This window comes from Cervus canadensis, chromosome 21, assembly GCF_019320065.1.
Source record: "Cervus canadensis isolate Bull #8, Minnesota chromosome 21, ASM1932006v1, whole genome shotgun sequence".
NCBI classification, from domain to species: Eukaryota; Metazoa; Chordata; class Mammalia; order Artiodactyla; family Cervidae; genus Cervus; species Cervus canadensis.
The window spans coordinates 46724589-46742288 of NC_057406.1; the positions used below are offsets into that span (position 1 = coordinate 46724589).

At 41.5% G+C, this 17700-nt stretch overlaps 1 protein-coding gene and 1 pseudogene across 4 annotated transcripts in view; one reads left to right on the plus strand and one right to left on the minus strand.

The window, feature by feature from the left end:
• Positions 1 to 17700, minus strand: part of LOC122423898 (HIV Tat-specific factor 1-like) — a 326655-nt gene that overhangs the window by 278199 nt on the left and 30756 nt on the right. Inside the window, exons 2-3 of one of the 4 annotated variants that reach the window (XM_043441361.1) lie at positions 16203 to 16259; positions 15903 to 16050 (exon numbers count right to left, since the gene is read on the minus strand). The exons of 2 other annotated variants lie outside the window; for them this stretch is intronic. The gene's annotated coding sequence lies outside the window, so the exon portion shown is untranslated. Of the gene's footprint in view, positions 1 to 10614; positions 11091 to 15902; positions 16051 to 16202; positions 16260 to 17700 lie in introns of those variants that run through there. One more of the 4 variants, XR_006264239.1, reaches the window with a different exon arrangement.
• On the plus strand, positions 7485 to 7624 carry LOC122424123 (annotated as a pseudogene).

Here is a 17700-nt window from a genome sequence, read left to right on the forward strand (position 1 = left end):
ATATTGAAAAGCAGAGACATTATTTTGCCAACAAATGTCCTTCTAGTCAAGGCTATGGTTTTTCCACTGGTCATGTATGGATGTGAGAGTTGGACTATAAAGAAAGCTGAGTGCCAAAGAACTGATGCTTTTGAACTGTGGTGTTGGAGAAGACTCTTGAGAGTCCCTTGGACTGCAAGGAGATCCAACCAGTCCATCCTAAAGGAGATAAGTCCTGGGTGTTCAAGGACTGATGTTGAAACTGAAACTCCAATACTTTGGCCACTTCATGTGAACAGTAGACTCATTGGAAAAGACCCTGATGCTGGGAAGGACTGGTGGCAGGAGGAGAAGGGGACAGCAGAGGATGAGATGGCTGGATGGCATCACCGACTTGATGGACATGGGTTTGGGTGAACTCCGGGAGCTGGTGATGGACAGGGAGGCCTGGCGTGCTGTGGTTCATGCGATCACAAAGAGTGGGACACAACTGAGCAACTGCACTGAACTGAACTGAAATGTAAGTCTGGGCTTCCCTGGTGGCTCAGTGGTAAAGAATTCACCTGCCAATGCAGGAGACATGAGTTCAATCCCTGGGTTGGGAAGATCCCCTGGAGAAGGAAATGGCAACCCACTCCAGTAGTCTTGCCTAGGAAATTCCAAGGACAGAGAAGCCTGGTAGGTTACAGTCCATGGGTCACAAGGAGTTGGGACAGAACAACTAAACAACAACAGTAACACAACCAGTGTAAGTATATATTTTACATTAAAAAAAAAAAAATAAAAAATAAATAAATAAATAAATAAATAAAAAATATATATATATATATATATATGTGTGTGTGGTGGATTGGACTCTGCCTCCAGGCTGTAAACAGCCTAGCCCATAGTTTAGACAAATGCAAAACAGCCCAGGGCAACAGCCAGTATAGTAAAGGACTAGAAATGCCTCTCCTGGGAAACAATCAAAAGCAATGCCTTACAGGCTCACATTCAGTTCTACGCTGGTGTGTGTGGCAGAGAAGCAGGCTTCAAAAGGCAGTTGGGAGTAAGGAAGCTTTGAATATGCTGAAGAGGAAAGAAGGGCATCTCAAATAATTGTCTGGGGATGGCACTTTGGCAAATTTCTAAATTTTACAAAAGCTGTTCTCTGAGACAGGAAGCACTGTGCATTGAGGAATTTCCCCCAATATACAGTAAACCCAGGGCCTGATGCCATAGTTGTTCCATAATTGATCTCTGAAGGAAGATTCTCCTGAGTTTCTATTTGGTCATCGTGGTCTCCAAGCAATTGGCACAGACGGACTGATACCTGGTAAGGCTGAGATTCCAGAGACTTTCTCTTTGCATGCATGTGTTTCCACTGTTTCTCTCCTGCCTTCAAATACCCTTGAAAGTCTGGTCAGAAACACACCAAAGTAAGGGTTCTGGGAAGATCACCTTGCTTGTAATAATTACTCAAGAGGCAAGGGATGTGACTATTTTTAAATTTTTTTGCTCGATAATTGTATTTATATGTGACCTATTCAGGTTTTAGACTCCTTAAAAAGTGGGGCTTTTGAATGACTGTAGATTGGGTTAATTCAATCTCTGTATTCCTGAGAAGGTTTATCGATCAGGATGACACCGTATCAGTCAAGATTCTTCATCTATACTACATGTCTATTGCAAGTCAACAAGGGAATTCTACTAATCACAGTAAATCTGGGACCCCATCCACTGGATGTTCCATCTCAAGCCAAAACTTCCATAAGTGCTGGGGCAGAAGGACTAAGCAAAGTGCTCACTGGCTCATAAATTTTCCACCAGGAAGTAACACATTGTTTCAACTCACATTCCATTGGTCAATGTGAGCCTAATTTCAAAGATAGCAGCAAAGTGAAATCCTATCATGTGTGATGAAAGTTTAAAGGAGAAAATCTTGAGTTCACCATGCTGATGATTCTCACAGAAAATGGTATTATTCCAAAAGAAGAAGCCAGAGCTGCCAATGGCAAAGTTTCTATGCAGAATCTGAGTGTAACTCTTCTGAGATTAAGCGGAGTAAATTGGTAAGAGCTATAACTTCTTTGCACTTAAATTTATATAAAGGAAAGAATTTAGTTCTTGGACTTTCAATGTGGGGCTGTTTTTATATTTCTGATATTACATTACTTGAAGGATTCTATGTTGTCATCTGGGCTCACTGCCTGATTTCACACTCTATCAACTAGCAGCTGAGCATAAACTGAAATGAGAAATAGAATAGGGACTTATTTTCAGCAAAGAACACAGACCAACCTTGCTGATAGTTTAATTCATGCTCCTCCTCTGTACCATTCTAGAGCCTTCTGGTAACAAAAGATACAGCTCCCACCTGTGGTCACAGGAGGATATTCAGAGGAGTTGGGGTTGGTATGAAGAGTGTGGTTTCAAGAAATAAGAAGGAGGAGAAATTGACCATCTTCTCTACCAAGGGAAATCATCACACTGGGCATGGAAACTTTGAGAATTAATAAAGAAGAAAAAGCTACGGACTCTCAGGGAAGGGCATTAGGCCTTTGGATGAGCAGTCCTAACCCAAGGCTTAGAGAAACAATATTGGGATACCTGGTTGTTGCCATGGATCCAGACTGCAATCCCCAGTTACTCATAATAAAGCTGATTTTTTTTTAATGTATTCATTTATTTTAATTGGAGGCTAATTACTTTACAATATTGTGGGGGGTTTTGCCATACATCGACATGAACCAGCACGGGTGCACATGTCCCCCGACCCTGAACCCCTCTCCCACCTCCCTCCACACCCTATCCCTCTGGGTTGTTCCAGAGCACCGGCTTTCACTGCCCTGCTTCATGCATCAAACTTGTACCGGTCATCTATTTTACATGTGGTAATATACATGTTTCAATACTACTCTCTCAAACCATCCCACACTCGCCTTGTACCACACAGTCCAAAAGTCTGTTCTTTACATCTGTGTCTCTTTTGCTGTCTTGCGTATAGGGTTGTTGTTTTAAAACTCCCCATCTAACTACTGCGTCTACTTCTCAAATAGTTTGAAAGTTGGAAGAGGAAAAGGTGTGACTAAAACCAGAACAGACACACTTAGAAAAGCTTCAAGCAGAGCACATCTTTCAAATATAACCTTAGAGCCTGAAAATATAAGATGAATAAAATTGGAATCATTTTAGAGAAAGAAGAAAAAAGGAAGTTAGAAGTCCATCCATTCAGCATGCCCCCACCTCCTGCAGAGCCTCTGCATGCTCTTAAGAGGACAGCTTGAAAGTCACTGCCTTAAACAATTAGAATCACCAGTCATCTGATGCACATGGTGAACTGGCCAGAAATGGCTACCCACTCCAGTGTTCTTGCCTGGGAAATCCCACGGACAGAGGAGCCTGGCAGGCTATAGAGCATGGGGTCGCCAGACTCGGCATGACAACAACTAAACAACAACAATACATTGACCAAGGGCCTGTGAGCTGTCCTGGCTCAAAACCCTGAGCACAGCTGATCAGACGACTTGTCCATAGAATCTGAGAAGACCACACACACAAAAGTAAGGCTGTGAAATGTAGGTGACCCTGAAACGGTACTGAGAAGCGTCATGAACTTGAAAAGAACCACAAAGCATAAGGAAAATGAAGAGGCAAAAGCTGTTAAGAGGGAAAACCTAATCCAACAGTTAAGTCAAAAAGAAGTGAAACACGCAGAATGAGAGTCCCATTAGGGACTTCCCTGGGGTTCAGTGGTTAAGACTTCACGCTTCCACTGCAGGGGGCTTGAATTCCATCTCTGGTTGGAGAACTAAGACCTCACATGCCTCTGGGCGCAGTCAGAAAAAAGTGAGTCCCATTAGTAGTGAAGCACTTAAGCAGAAATCTACCAACGGTTGTAGCTGAGGTCCCTTCACAGGGCATTTGGTGATTCCTTCCTCACTTGCACACAGTCAGCAGTCAAGAAATAGATACTTTACAAACTGAAAACAAAGACTGTTGTGTCTTGTCCCATTCTCCAGTCCCTACTCTTCTTGAAACTTTGATGTTTCCTTTCCCCAGGTTCCCACATCCTCCTCAGAACATGCTCCTCATTGCTTGGCAGCTTAAGTGAGAATTTGTTCACACTGAAGCAAAAGAATGTGCCTGAAGCAGGGACATACCACAGTGAGAGTACTTTCAGAAAATTGAGGTGTAGAGGACAGAACCTCTGGGAATATACTGAGAGAACTGGAGCTCAGGAGAGAGGCCACGGCAAAAGTTGATCTGAAGGTCATGCCCATAAAAGCTCTACAAAGCAGATCACACAGAGAAAAGGAATAAGTGGGTCCTGAGGAAATCCTTCACTTAAGGGAGGAGAAGGGACAGAGGAGGTAAAGGAGACAGAAGTCATATTTTTGGAAGGCCCCAGCCTGTTTTGCATCTGGGTCAGCTATACTCCTTTGCACTGACCATTCAAACAGGGCTGCTTTTATCTTACACAAAATACTGTGGTAGGAAACCTCTTTCCCTGGCTTCATGTTTTCATGGAGAGGGACTATTGCAGGAGAAACTATCCTGGCTTCTGGCCCACCCCCTTACTCACGCCTCCCCAGGAGAGGAGAAATGACTTACCTAATTGGTAAACAGGAAAGAAAAACAGGCCTAGTGAGCAGACTGAGCAAACGCAGCTGGAATGACATAGGGGTGAACCCACTAGGCTCTCAGCTGTGTGCTCCAGTCTGAGCTCTGCAGCAGTCAATCCAAGAGGCTCTTTTGAACCCATGTGCCAATCTCTCAACTGGTTCTAAAATTCGGGTAGGACAAAGAAAGGTGTTTTAACTTTCACTCTATTGTAGACTCCTTACTCAGAAGCAGACTTTGAGACAGAGGTCAGCATGCAGGAAGGTGGCTAGGGAATGAGGAAGAGAAGCGGGAAAATAGGAGATGAAGTTAGGCTGTGATGTCTCTCGGGGCTGCCAGATTTAGCAAATGAACGTGCAGCGTGCACAGTTAAACTCAAATTTCAGAGAAATAGCAAAAAGAATTTTAGCAGCAATATGATCCACGCAATACATGGGATACCCTGATTTTTAAAAATTATTGTTTATCTAAAATTCAGATTTACCTAGACATGCTGTATTTATTTTATCCGGCAACCCTACAGCCTCAACCAGCTGACAGGGAGCCCTGGGGCTGGGAGAGGCCTTCCAGTCTGTCCTGAGTAGGACAAGGGTGCTGGGATGTTACAGCTGTACTCAGGCTAGTCAGCCGACACAGAGGCTCCTGAGGACAGGGTGGAAGCTTGAGCAAAGTGGTTCTCTTCAGTCGCAAGCAATTCCTGGAAAACGACTGGCAGCTGGAGAACGTCAGCCAACCACAATCCCAACAGCTCGGGGTGGTGGGAGGATGCCCTTCAGTCCTGGAGGGGGTAGTCTAGGTGATGCAATACAGCTTCCACACCCTACATTTCCTCCCCACAAAAACCCTCTAACAATGAAGCATTATTTATTCAGTCCCTTCTGTGTTTTCAGCAATGTGCTCAGTACCACAGACACTTACCTCATTGAAAACTGTCACTTGATGAAAAGAGAGAAGCCTATCTAAATGTTTGATGAATGAGCTCTCAATTTTTTTATATTGAGATTCTCCTGCTTTTTTCCTTGGTCTTTCCAAATGGGTGGACCCTGTCACAGTTTTCCTTTCAAAAAATTTTTTGAAGACACATTTAATTCTATTCCCATCTGAGATGGTAAAGAATCTGCCTGCAATGCAGAAGACCCAGTTTCTACCACTGGATTGGGAAGATCCCCTGGAGAAGGGAATGGCTACCCACTCCAGTATTCTTGCCTGGTGAATTCCATGGACGGAGGAGCCTGGTGGGCTACAGTCCATGGGGTCTCAAAGAGTTGGACATGACTGAGTGACTAACATACTCAAAAATTTACAATAAGATAAGGAAAAAAGATACTTCCTTAATTTGAAAAGTAGTTTCTACCAAAAACCTGAAACATCTTATTCTTTTTTTATTCAACTCTCTCTTTTAACTCTTTATTATAAAAGTTTTCAAGCATATACAAATATAGGGAAAAGAGATTAATGAGCTCCATGTATCTATCACTCATCTTCAACAATTACTAACATTTTGCTAATTTTCAAATGTCATTCTGAAAAAATATTAGACCACATCTTCAAAAAAGTCAGGAACTATATATAATGACACCTATGGTCAATAATTTTGTACTGGAGTTAACAGTCAACACAAAAAGGGCAAAAAAAATAAATATGAATATTGGCATGGTAGACAGATATCAGGAAAATTCAAAGCAATCACATAATATTCATATGGACTAATTAAATATTTCTAGAAACACAGAAACAAGATCAACATAAAAATCTACAGCTTTTCTATAATATGATTTTGAAAATGTAATAGAGAAGAAAGCCAAATTCAGTTTCAATGAATCTCTGAATTAATTAGGAAAAACTTAAATTATGAAATTTATTAAAGATAACCATATAATTTTAATGAAAGCCATAAAAGATATTCCTAGATTAAAAGGTTTATTATCAGCCAGATATTAATGCTCCCCAAGTTAAATTAAAAATGTGATATAATTTTAGTGTATTTTATAGAACTGAGCTTCCCAGGTAGCTCAGAGGTAAAGAATCTGCCTGTTAATGCCAGAGCCACAGGAGACACAGATTCGATCCCTGGGTCAGAAAGATCCCCTGGAAGAGGAAATGGTAACCCACTCCAGTAATCTTGCCGTGATAATACATGGACAGAGGAGCCTGGGGTTGCAAAGAGTCAGACATGATTGAGCACACATTTTATAGAATTGGCATGCTAGTTTTAAAATTTATGAGATGAGACAAAAAACTCAAGGGTTTTTTTTAGAACAAAAAACAGGACTAACTTCAGCAGGTATCACAATGTATATTATAAAGTCACAGTAATTGAAATAATGTGGCACTGTGAAAAACAGTCAGTGATCTTAGTATGTGATAAGTGAGTCATTTAAAAATCAGAAAGATACTGGCATATTATTTAAAAACTGGTGTTAGGACACAGAGCCTTTCTCACACCATACATAAAAAACATAAATTCCACATGTATTTGAGATGTACATTTATAAAGGCTAAAAGAAAATATGGGAAAATATATTTATACCTTGGGGAGAGAAAGCAATCTCTTTTTTTGGCCACAAGGTTTGTGGGACCTTAGTTCCCCAACCAGGAATTGAACCCTGGCCAGAGTCTGAACTACTGGATTACCAGGGAATTACCCAAGAGAAAGCTATCTTGACAAAACATAAAACTCAACATACATTATGTGTATGGCAGAAGACATATAAACAAAGTTGAAAAGCAAGTGAATTATGACAAAATATATTTGCAACTGATATAATAAAATTTTATACTTTATTTTACTTTAAATACATATGTATCTCAGTTTATCTGAGTTATCTAAATACAGACAAATATTTTAAATATATATATATTCATACGAAGAATCTATCGATCACTGAAAAAACAACCCAAGAGTTGACGTCTATCCCTATGGGGTTTTTCCTATAGACTCGCATGCTCACATTGTTGGAGATGCCTCATGGAGTTAACTGGGTGGTTTTGCTTCATTCACAGAACGATTTGTTAGATCTCTGGAAAGAACTATAAGAATCACTAAAAGTATGAGAGACCTAGTAATTCATTTCTCTACCTTAGGTATTAACATATCCCACAGTCTGTATTATTCTTGGGTGTAATAGCTTTGAAGTGTATATGATTTGAACTCATTAGGTTTAGAGGGTGTCTGAAAACCTAGGCAAATCCATCTACACTGACCCTACAAGTCACCCCAAAGTAAATTACGTGAAGAACTAGGTCCCAAAGATCCGAGGTAGGGAAATGTTTGATATTACCAGTGTGTGTATATTCAAGTGGAGACAAAAGAAGTCCAACTAAAAGAATTATGGGCTGACTGACAGGACAACTGTGGATTAAGCATAGATTCTTTTAAAAAGAGATCTTCTTAAAATTGCTTCCCAGGTTTCTTTTTTTTTAAATATTTATTTATTTAGTTTTTGACTGCCTTGGACCTCAGCTGCAACCCGCGGGATCTCTGTTGTAGTGCTTGGGCTCTGCAGCTGTGGCATGCAGGCCTAGCTGCCCCACGGCGTATGGGATCTTAGTTCTCTGACCAGGGACTGAACCTGTGTCCCCTGCATTCAAAGGCAGGTTCTTAACCACTGGACCACCAAGGAAGCCCCCCAAGTTTCTTTTTAAATTATCATCCCTTTTGAAGACACCAAAACTAAAAGTTAAAAATGATCAATTACAGATTATTTCTTGGAGAATGATTACGTGGTGTTCAACAGCCAAAGACCTTGGTCCTACATACAAATATTTGTGAGCTATTACACCTATCTGTTTAAGTTAAACTGATGAAAGTATGTATGTGCATTATTTATTTATTATTCTTTGAGGCTCACAGACAATCTTCCATTAATTGCATCTTCATAGAAGGTAAAGGTCTTTTCCAATTTCACACCATTCAGGAATACGGAAATGACACTAAAACTTCATGCTACTCTTGGAACTCTGTACTCCATCCTAGGATCAGCGCCTGGCATCATTTAGAGATTGAAATAAAGTAAAACTTTGGGGATGGGAAAAGGGCTGTCTTGAAGATAAACCCTGACTCAAGCTTTGGAGGAACTAAAGTGACTTTGATGGACAGTAGAAGCAATCACATGTAAAATTCTTTAAATAACGTACTGACTTTAAATAATTTTGCCTAATGTTACAAATAAATTTTTAAAACCCTTACACTGTAAAAAAAGAAAAATCAACCATCTAATTAAAAATAACCCAATTGAAAACTAGGTAAAGAATATAAGTATACAACTTGCAGATGACAACATACAAATATTCAAAACCATATATGAACTATTGTTCATATGATTAAATTTAGTTAATAAAATAATGATATAAAGTTAATGAAAGTTAATAAATCAAATTAATAAAATAGTGAGAAATCAAATTTTTAAACATTTATTTATTTAGCTGAGCCAGGTCTTAGTTGTGGCATATGGCATTTTTAGTTGCTGCATGCAAACTCTTAGTTGCAGTATGTGGGACTTAGTTCTCTGACCAGGTCCCCTGGATTGGGAGCACAGAGTCTTAGCCACTAGATCACCAGGAAAGTCCATGAGATATCAATATTTTTTTAATTTATGATGTATCAATTTTTGACCATCATTCTAAGTCAGAAACTGTAAAAGGTCTGTGATTTTACCCTACTTGCAAGCTGACAAGTTAGCTTACCACAGTGTTATATACATTCTGACAAAAGAATGTAAGCCCCTCCCAACACACACACACACACAAAAGATGCTCTGATCAGCAAATATATGTATAAAATCTGTTTGGTGCTTATGTTCCTAATTTTAAGTAACTGGCATTCAGGTATATGTATTCGCCTATTAGAAGTTTGGTTAGTGTGGGTCAATTAGCACATACATGATCACCTCTGAATGTTGATTAACTGATACAGTGATATTCTTGGACCTGTAAGTCTGGGGAACAGAGTCAGTACCCATATTGATTAGACCAAAGTATTGTAAACCTGCTGGACAATCAACCTCTCCCAAAGACATCTATCTCTCCAACCCTTTGCAGGCAGCCCTTCATCAAATCAAAACTTTTCAGCTGTTGCTCTTTTGAGATTGCTTCCAACCTCTCTTGTTATCATAGTCATTTCCAGTTTGTTGCATGCAAGCATACTAAGTCGCTTCAGTTCAGTTCAGTTCAGTTGCTCAGTTGTGTCCGACTCTTTGCGACTCCATTAACCGCAGCACACCAGGCCTCCCCATCCACCAACTCCCGGAGTCTACCCAAACTCATGTCCAATGAGTCCATGATGCCATCTAACCATCTCATCCTCTGTCATCCTCTTCTCCTCCTGCCTTCAATCTTTCGCACCATTAGGGTCTTTTCAAATGAGTCAGCTCTCCGCATCAGGTGGCCAAAATATTGGAGTTTCAGCTTCAACATCAGTCCTTCCAATGAACACCCAGGGCTGATCTCCTTTAGGATGGACTGGTTGGATCTCCTTGTAGTCCAAGGGACTCTCACGAGTCTTCTTCGGTGCTCAGCTTTCTTTATAGTCCAACTCTCACATCCATACATGACTACTGGAAAAACCATACCCTTGACTAGACAGACCTTTGTTGGCACAGTATATGTCTCTGCTTTTTAATATCCTATCAAGGTTGGTCATAACTTTCCTTCCAAGGAGTAAGCATCTTTTAATTTCATGACTGTAATCACCATCTGCAGTGATTTTGGAGCCCAGAAAAATAAAGTCAGCCACTGTTTCCACTGTTTCCCCATCTATTTGCCATGAGGTGATGGGACCGGATGCCATGATCTTAGTTTTCTGAATGTTGAGCTTTAAGTCAACTTTTTCACTCTTCTCTTTCACTTTCATCAAGAGGTTTTTTAGTTCCTCTTCACTTTCTGCCATAAGGGTGGTGTCATCTGAATATCTGAGATTACTGATATTTCTCCCAGCAATCTTAATTCCAGCTTGTGCTTCCTCCAGCCCAGCGTTTCTCATGATGTACTCTGCGTATACGTTAAATAAGCAGGGTGACAATATACAGCCTTGATGCTTCAGTCGTGTCCAATTCTTTTTGACCCAATGGACTGTGGTCCGTCAGGCTCCTCTGTCCATGGGATTCTCCAGGCAAGAATACTGGAGTGGGTTGCCATTTCCTCCTCCAGGTCCAGTTTCTTAGTACCTGTTGAAAAAATATATCATCCAAAAAAAAAATCATTCAAACTTCAACACACCACTCCAGATACAATCTGAACAGCACAGATAACATCTCTACTGGACCCTATTTTTGTCTGAATGTGCCCTAAATATGAACAGGCTTTTTCACTAGTTGCTACACCTGTAGAATCTTCTCAAGCTTGTATTTAACCCCAGCTCCCAAGTCCATAGGAAAGGAAGACAGTGAAAGTAACAGATGAGAACTTGTGCTGTGGAGTCAGACTTCCTAGGTTTGAATTCCAGCTCTGCCATGTGCCGACTAGGTAACACTGGGAAAGTTACTTCATGTCTTTAATCTTAATTTTCTCACCTGTAAAATATGAGAAGATAAGAACATCCACCTCAAAGAGTTGTTTGTAAAGACTGAGTAAGTTACCTCAGGAGAAATATTTGGTACAATGCAGGCTATTTTCCATGCATCTCACATTGCACTGAATACATCTTGTTTCAGCCTCACAAGAATGCTATGATGGACATATTATTGCATCCATTTTACATACGGAAAATCTGAGTTGCATCAAGCTCAAGTAGCTTGCCTGAGGTCAAATAACTGCTAAATGGCAGAGCCAGGGTTGCAATAAGATCTTTCTGACTTCAAAGACCAAATTATTTCTCTTGCACCATTTAAAGGCATTCTCCCCCTTCCTGTATTACTACATTTTTTTAAGCCTTTAGAGAGCATAATAAAGGGGTTAGGAGGGCAAGCTCTCTCAGAGCAGACTGCCTTGCTTGATGATCTGGGACAAGTTATTTAACTTCTTCATGCCTCAGTTTCCTCACCTCTAAAATAAGAGTTTTAGTACTTTATAACCTACCTCAGAGATTTCAGAGCTGACTAAATAAGATAGCATTAAACACAGTGCCTACTGACTGGCTAGGATATAACAGAAGTAAGGTGTGTTATTCACACTCCAGGTCACCTTGCTGATATTAACCAAGTCTGCTTAGGAAACCATTTTTTAGTATTTCCAGGGATCCACTTCAAATTTATTAAATTTCTCTGAACTTTCTCAAATATGCACTTTACTACATCTAAGATATATCAGGCTATGTCTAGAATTCTTTTACTCACTTTTATGAACCCAAGATGACAGGGTTGAAAGGAGAGAGACATAAAAGCTATCATAACTCAAAAAAATGCATAATAAGGCCCAGAAATAATAGACAGTTGGCTTCAGCTATGACTCATCAAGGGCTACTTGCATCAGTTCCTACTGCATTACCACAACTCACTTCTCTTATTGCTCAGCCCTGTATATTTATCACCCGAAACTCACATTTGAGGGTACTGATTACAAAACGTTCTTTTGTACATAGCCCAGCTGCCAGGAGATCCCACCCCCACACTCAGCAAAAGTGGGTTCAGATAACTAAGCTTTCAGTGTTTAAAGACTGAAGGAAAAGGAACTCATAAATCCCACATAAGTTCTGTGAGATATTTATTACTGGCTCCGTTTTACTGCTGAGGAAGATGGGCTTGTCATGGCCATTATTTGTATTTTATCCAAATCACAGCATTGGTTAGGGGTGGAGAAAAGAGCTGACCCAAATCTTCCATAATGCCACTGCAGGTGGAAGGAAGAGCCTGTGGGTTGCAAAGAGCAATGCTTCCCGAACTGGTCCTCCATCCATGTGGCCCCTGCATCACTTTTGCAACATCTTTCTACCTCCTATGGGATTATTTGCTTAATTTTTTTTAATTGATGCACTTTTTTGCTACCTAAGTTAATTAGGGAATTTCAGTCTAAATAATAATTACTGTGAAATAACAAGTTCTATACACCATGTATATTTTATATAATAAATTTTTAAGTGTATTCATTTCCTAGGGCTGCCATAACAAAATACTGTAAACTGGGTGGGTTAAAACAACAGAAATGCATTCTCTTACTATTTACGAGGCCAGAAGTTCAAAAAAAGGGGTCAACAGGGTTGCTTCCTCTTGGAGGAGGAACTATTCACACCCCTCTCCTGCGTTCATGCTCAGGCATGTACGACTCTGAAACCCCATGGACTGCAGCCTGCCATGCTCCTCCGTCCATGGAATTTTCCAGGCAAGAATACTGGAGTGGGTTGCCATTTCCTTCTCCAGGGGATCTTCCCAACCCCAGGACTGAACTCACGTGTCCTGAACTGCAGGCAGATTTGTTCCCACTGAGCCCCATGGGAAGCCCTACACCCCCCTCCTAGCTTTCTGATGTCACTTGGCTTATACACACATCAGTCCAATCTCTATCTACATATGTGCATGAGCCTTTCTCTAATGTCTCTGTCCAAATTTCCCTCTCCTTTCTCTTATAAAGACACCAGTCATTGTATTCAAAGCCCACTGTAAGTCTAACATTATTTTGTTAGGTAGTTAGAACAGGGAAAAGGAGTCTAAAATGGCAGTGGCTAAAAGACAAGGAAGGGAAAAGCCCGCGAAAATAGAACAGAGGACGGTCAAAGGAAGGTCCGAGGACCGAGTGAGGACTTCAGGTAGAACAGCGCTCCTGACTAAGCCCAATCTGCATAGGGCAGGCCCAGTGGGAATAAAAAAACATTAAAAAAGGAGCCAAAGGGCTCTTTCTCTCTCTTACCCCACCGCCCCCCCTACCCTGCGCGCTGGCGCGCTCCTCCACTCTCTTCTCTTCTTCCAGGATGGATTCTCCTGCTATCTTCTAAATAAAATAGAGCTGTAACACTGATTTGTCTAAGAGCTATGACACGGTTTGTCCAAGACCAGAGAGCTGTGACGTGCTGAGGGGACTTTAATGTCCGTCACTCCAAATCTTTGTTGTGACGAGACAGAGAACCAAGGAGCACACACTCGCCTGACAATTTCATCTCAACATCCGCAACTAATTACATCCGCAAAGACCCTGCAGCCACTTAAGGTCACCTTGTGTGGTTCTGGGTGAGGCTCTGGAATTTTGAGACAGACACAATTCAAGCCACTACAAGTGAATAATGACCACAGGTTTTTTTGAAAGTTTATCCATATACCACCGAAAATCATCTTGCATTCTGATAGTGGTTTGCAAACCACACTAGGGAGACACTGATATATACATGTGTATTTGGAGGTCCTTGGGCACCTCTCTACTTTTAAAAGCAGCAAGCTTTATAGTCTGGGTGGTTGCGCTTCCTTCACTCATTTAAACCAGTGCATGTTTTGGTAAATCAAGAAGTTTGTCCCCTAGAGACTTCCTTGGTGGTCTAGTGGTTAAGACTTCACACAGTGGGGTGTGGGTTCGATCTCTGGTTGGGGAACTAAGATCCCACATGCCTTGCTCACAGCCAAAAAGAAAAAACAGGGAGTTGGTCCTCTAGATAGAGCTGATTCGATTCTCTGATTTTGAGAACTCAGGAAATATTGTTAATAATAGATTGTTTCAAGTGCTATTTCAAGAAGGTAGATGAACACTAGCTTATTACATGGTTCATTATTTTCAGAAATCAGCAGCTATACATGTACAGGTCTCTGTGGGGTTGTATGTGGGGATTTATTACGTCTTCTCTCCAGAAAGATGACCAAAGGATCTTAAGGCAGATTTGCAATATAAAAGAAGCCATTAGGCAACCCTGGACATTGTGAAATTCCATCCTGTGTAGAAAGGCAGGATGCCTGAGAGCATTGTAATCAGGAACCCAGAGTAAGTCCAAATTTTCAGTCTGGAGAAGAAGGATGGAAAGAGGAATTTTACTCTCAGCCACCTTTATGTGAACTTCCATGTGAATCACAGGTTGAATAAACCTTGGTTTTTCCATTTAAGATAATATTCAGAAGACCTGACACTTCTAAATGCACAGACTTCAGTTCTCCCTAAAAACTATGCATTGGACAAAGGAAATTAAAGATCTCAGGAAAGACATTTTTTCTAACCATTCTTCTTTTTAACTTAGATGGTTTTTTGTTCCCAAATATTAAAAACATAAGAGGGGAAACTGTCTTAAATTAAAAATTATGAGGTGGTAGAGATCAATTGTTGTATGGGCTTGAGGCAAAATATAATAAAAGATGCATAAGAGCAGATGCTGTGCTTGGAAATAAGTCAACAAGCACATTTCCATAACCACATATGGTGCAGAGCTTTCACATACACACTACCTTAGTGTTTACACTGAGTTAAATAATTCAAGATGGTGTAACCAGCTTATAGAAATGTGATAACACTTTAAATAAATTGGATTATTGCCATAACAAATAACCTAGACAAAACAACAAACAAAAAACAACCCACTTAGACAAGAGGAGGTGGAGAAGGCCCCAAAATGAAAGGTTCAGTGTTCGTTGGCAAAACCTCAAGATCACACTTTGTGGATCAACCTACAAACACATCTTAAAGAAGCCACCCAAAGGCACGTGTAGGAATGACTGCCGGTCTTCAGTGTTTGTCACTCAGTACCACCCAGCGCCACTGCCAAAAGAGAGCTTCGATAAGCCTTTCTGCAGAAATTTCCTCCAACTGTCCTCTCACCTCGTAAGAAAATGTGTCCCCTTACCTTTTAATCATGCCTAGGTTCTCGTGCTGTGCATTGCCCAAAGGAACAGGAAGGTGTTGAAGGGTTGAGGATGAGCAACTCCAAATGAAACTATTGCTTTGCCAGAAACACCCGTTTTTAACAAGGGACAGGCAGCATTCTGATATGTTTTTAGAGGGAAGGAACTGGGGGTGGGGGTGGGGGGCAGAAGGGCCCACTGGAGGAAACCTGGAGAATGAGAAAGAAATTGTGGCTGACTTCTACCCCTCTTCAGGAATTCAAAGCAGGTATCAATGTACTAAAAGTTGTATGGAAACACTCCAGGAAACACACCTGTTTAACCTGGTTTAACATAACCTTTCTCAGATCCCCTTGAGATTTGCCCCTTGATGGCAAATCCCCTTCCTCACTTAACATCTTTTAACATCCCAAGCCTTCAAGAGGTGTTTTAAGGAAAGTGCTAGCCTAAGTCAGCTCCAAGATGGCCCCTCTGATTCTCGCCTCCTAGGAATCACAGCCCGGTACAGACCCCTCCCACATTTAATAGAGTTGATCGATTCACAGAAAATGATACTGCAGAAATGAGACAGTGTGACTTCCAAGGCTGGGCCATTAAAGACACTATGGCTTTCACCTTGCACTCTCTTGGACTACTCACCCTGGGAAAAGCCAGCCACCACGTCATAAGGCCGCTCAAGCTGCCAGTGGACAGAACCACGTGTAAACGGACTCAGCGCGTGGGACTGAGCTGTCGTGGAAGTGAATCCTGCAGCCTCGGTCAAGCTTCCAGATGACTTCAGCTCCAGCTGACACCAAATTTCAAACCACAGAGACTATGTGAGATCATAAATATTTATCGTGGTTTTAAACCACTAGTTTAGAGGCAATTTATGCAGCAGTAGATAACTGGTACACAGAATATTGGGCTTCCCAGATGGCTCAGTGGTAAAGAATTTACCTGCCAATGCAGGAGACACAGGAGATGTGGGTTCAATCTCTGAGTCAGGAAGATCCCCTGGAGGAGAAAATAGCAATCCACTTCAGTATTCTTGCCTGGGAAATCCTATGGACAGAGGAACCTGGTGGGCTACAGTTCATGGCGTCACAAAAGAGTCAGACATGACTTAATGACTATTTACCTAAAGCACTGAGTATTAATCATTTTCGTTTGTCATGTAACCATCATGAAGCTATAGTGTAGAATATGCTTGTACACTACACTACCTCTCTAGACACAGTTAACTGGTTAAGGGATGGATTCAAACCTGAAGTCAAGTCAATTAGGATCATTCCGTAGGATTTCTGTAACTGCCACTGGACAAACAGATTTATTCTCTGGTGGTGAGGCCAAGTGTATGGGACTAAGGAGTTGCCAGTGGCAATATTTCAAATTTCAAACTTTTATTTCTAAGGAAAAGAAGTTGACAGCACAGAGAGAAGCAGGGTTGAGAGATTAAGGAAAAATACCTCGTAGGATTCAAGTTCTTAATTCCAGAGACCCCTGATAGCACGTGCCCCTCACCCTTCTCAATGTGAGCCTTTCAGCAAGTTTCCCTTTTTGCATAAGTTAGTTTCAGCTGGGTTTCTAAACCTTGCCTCCAAAAGAATCTTGACTGATACGCCCCGACACGACTTTATGCTTTCCCTAGCACAGCACTGGTGACTCGGCTGTAGCTGCTTTTGCTTTTCTAATTCCGCGTCCACAGAGAGCGCCTTCAGGCTCTCAGCATCTGCCCTTCGCTGCAAGCTGCACTCAGCAGGCGAGGCCTCTGACCGCCATGTCTGATTTCACCACCTTGGGCCCTGCACCGTAGTTGATTCACTCAAGGTGGACCAATCAGATTCTCCTTCTAGGAGTCTGGAACTGAGACCCACCCACTCTGGACACAGAAACCCCTTCGCACCAACAACAGCACTCTCAGAGAAGACTGTAACTCTAGCCAGTAAGGTGCCCCAAGCTGCCCTAGTCCCTGCTCCTCCTGTGAAATCTCTAAGAACCTCCAGAATTCTTCTAACAATCTTGCACCTGGGTCACTTCCGCTCCCCAGAGCCAAAAGAAACTTGACTAGTGCATGCTCCCATTACTGAATTCTCCATGCAATCGGGAGAGCTCACAAGTTCATCATTACATCTCCAAGGCCAGCACAGCCCCTCGGGTGGAGTCAGAACTCGATAAATATTTCATGAATGACTGAAGCTCACTGCCCCAGTGGTATATACTCTTCCTCCCACCTAGATGGGAAAACCTCAATCCTCTCATTCTCTTGCCTTCCAGGTAATGAAGTCTTCTGTCCTGGAATTAGTTCTCCCTTGTGCTATCAGCTACAGGGACCAGAAAGTCCTCTGTAGGCACCACATCTCATCCTTGATGAAGGAAATAATGTTAGAACTAGAAGTTCCAGACCTCCCACCATCCAAGAAACTCGACCGGTGACTGCACACCCAGGGTCACAAGT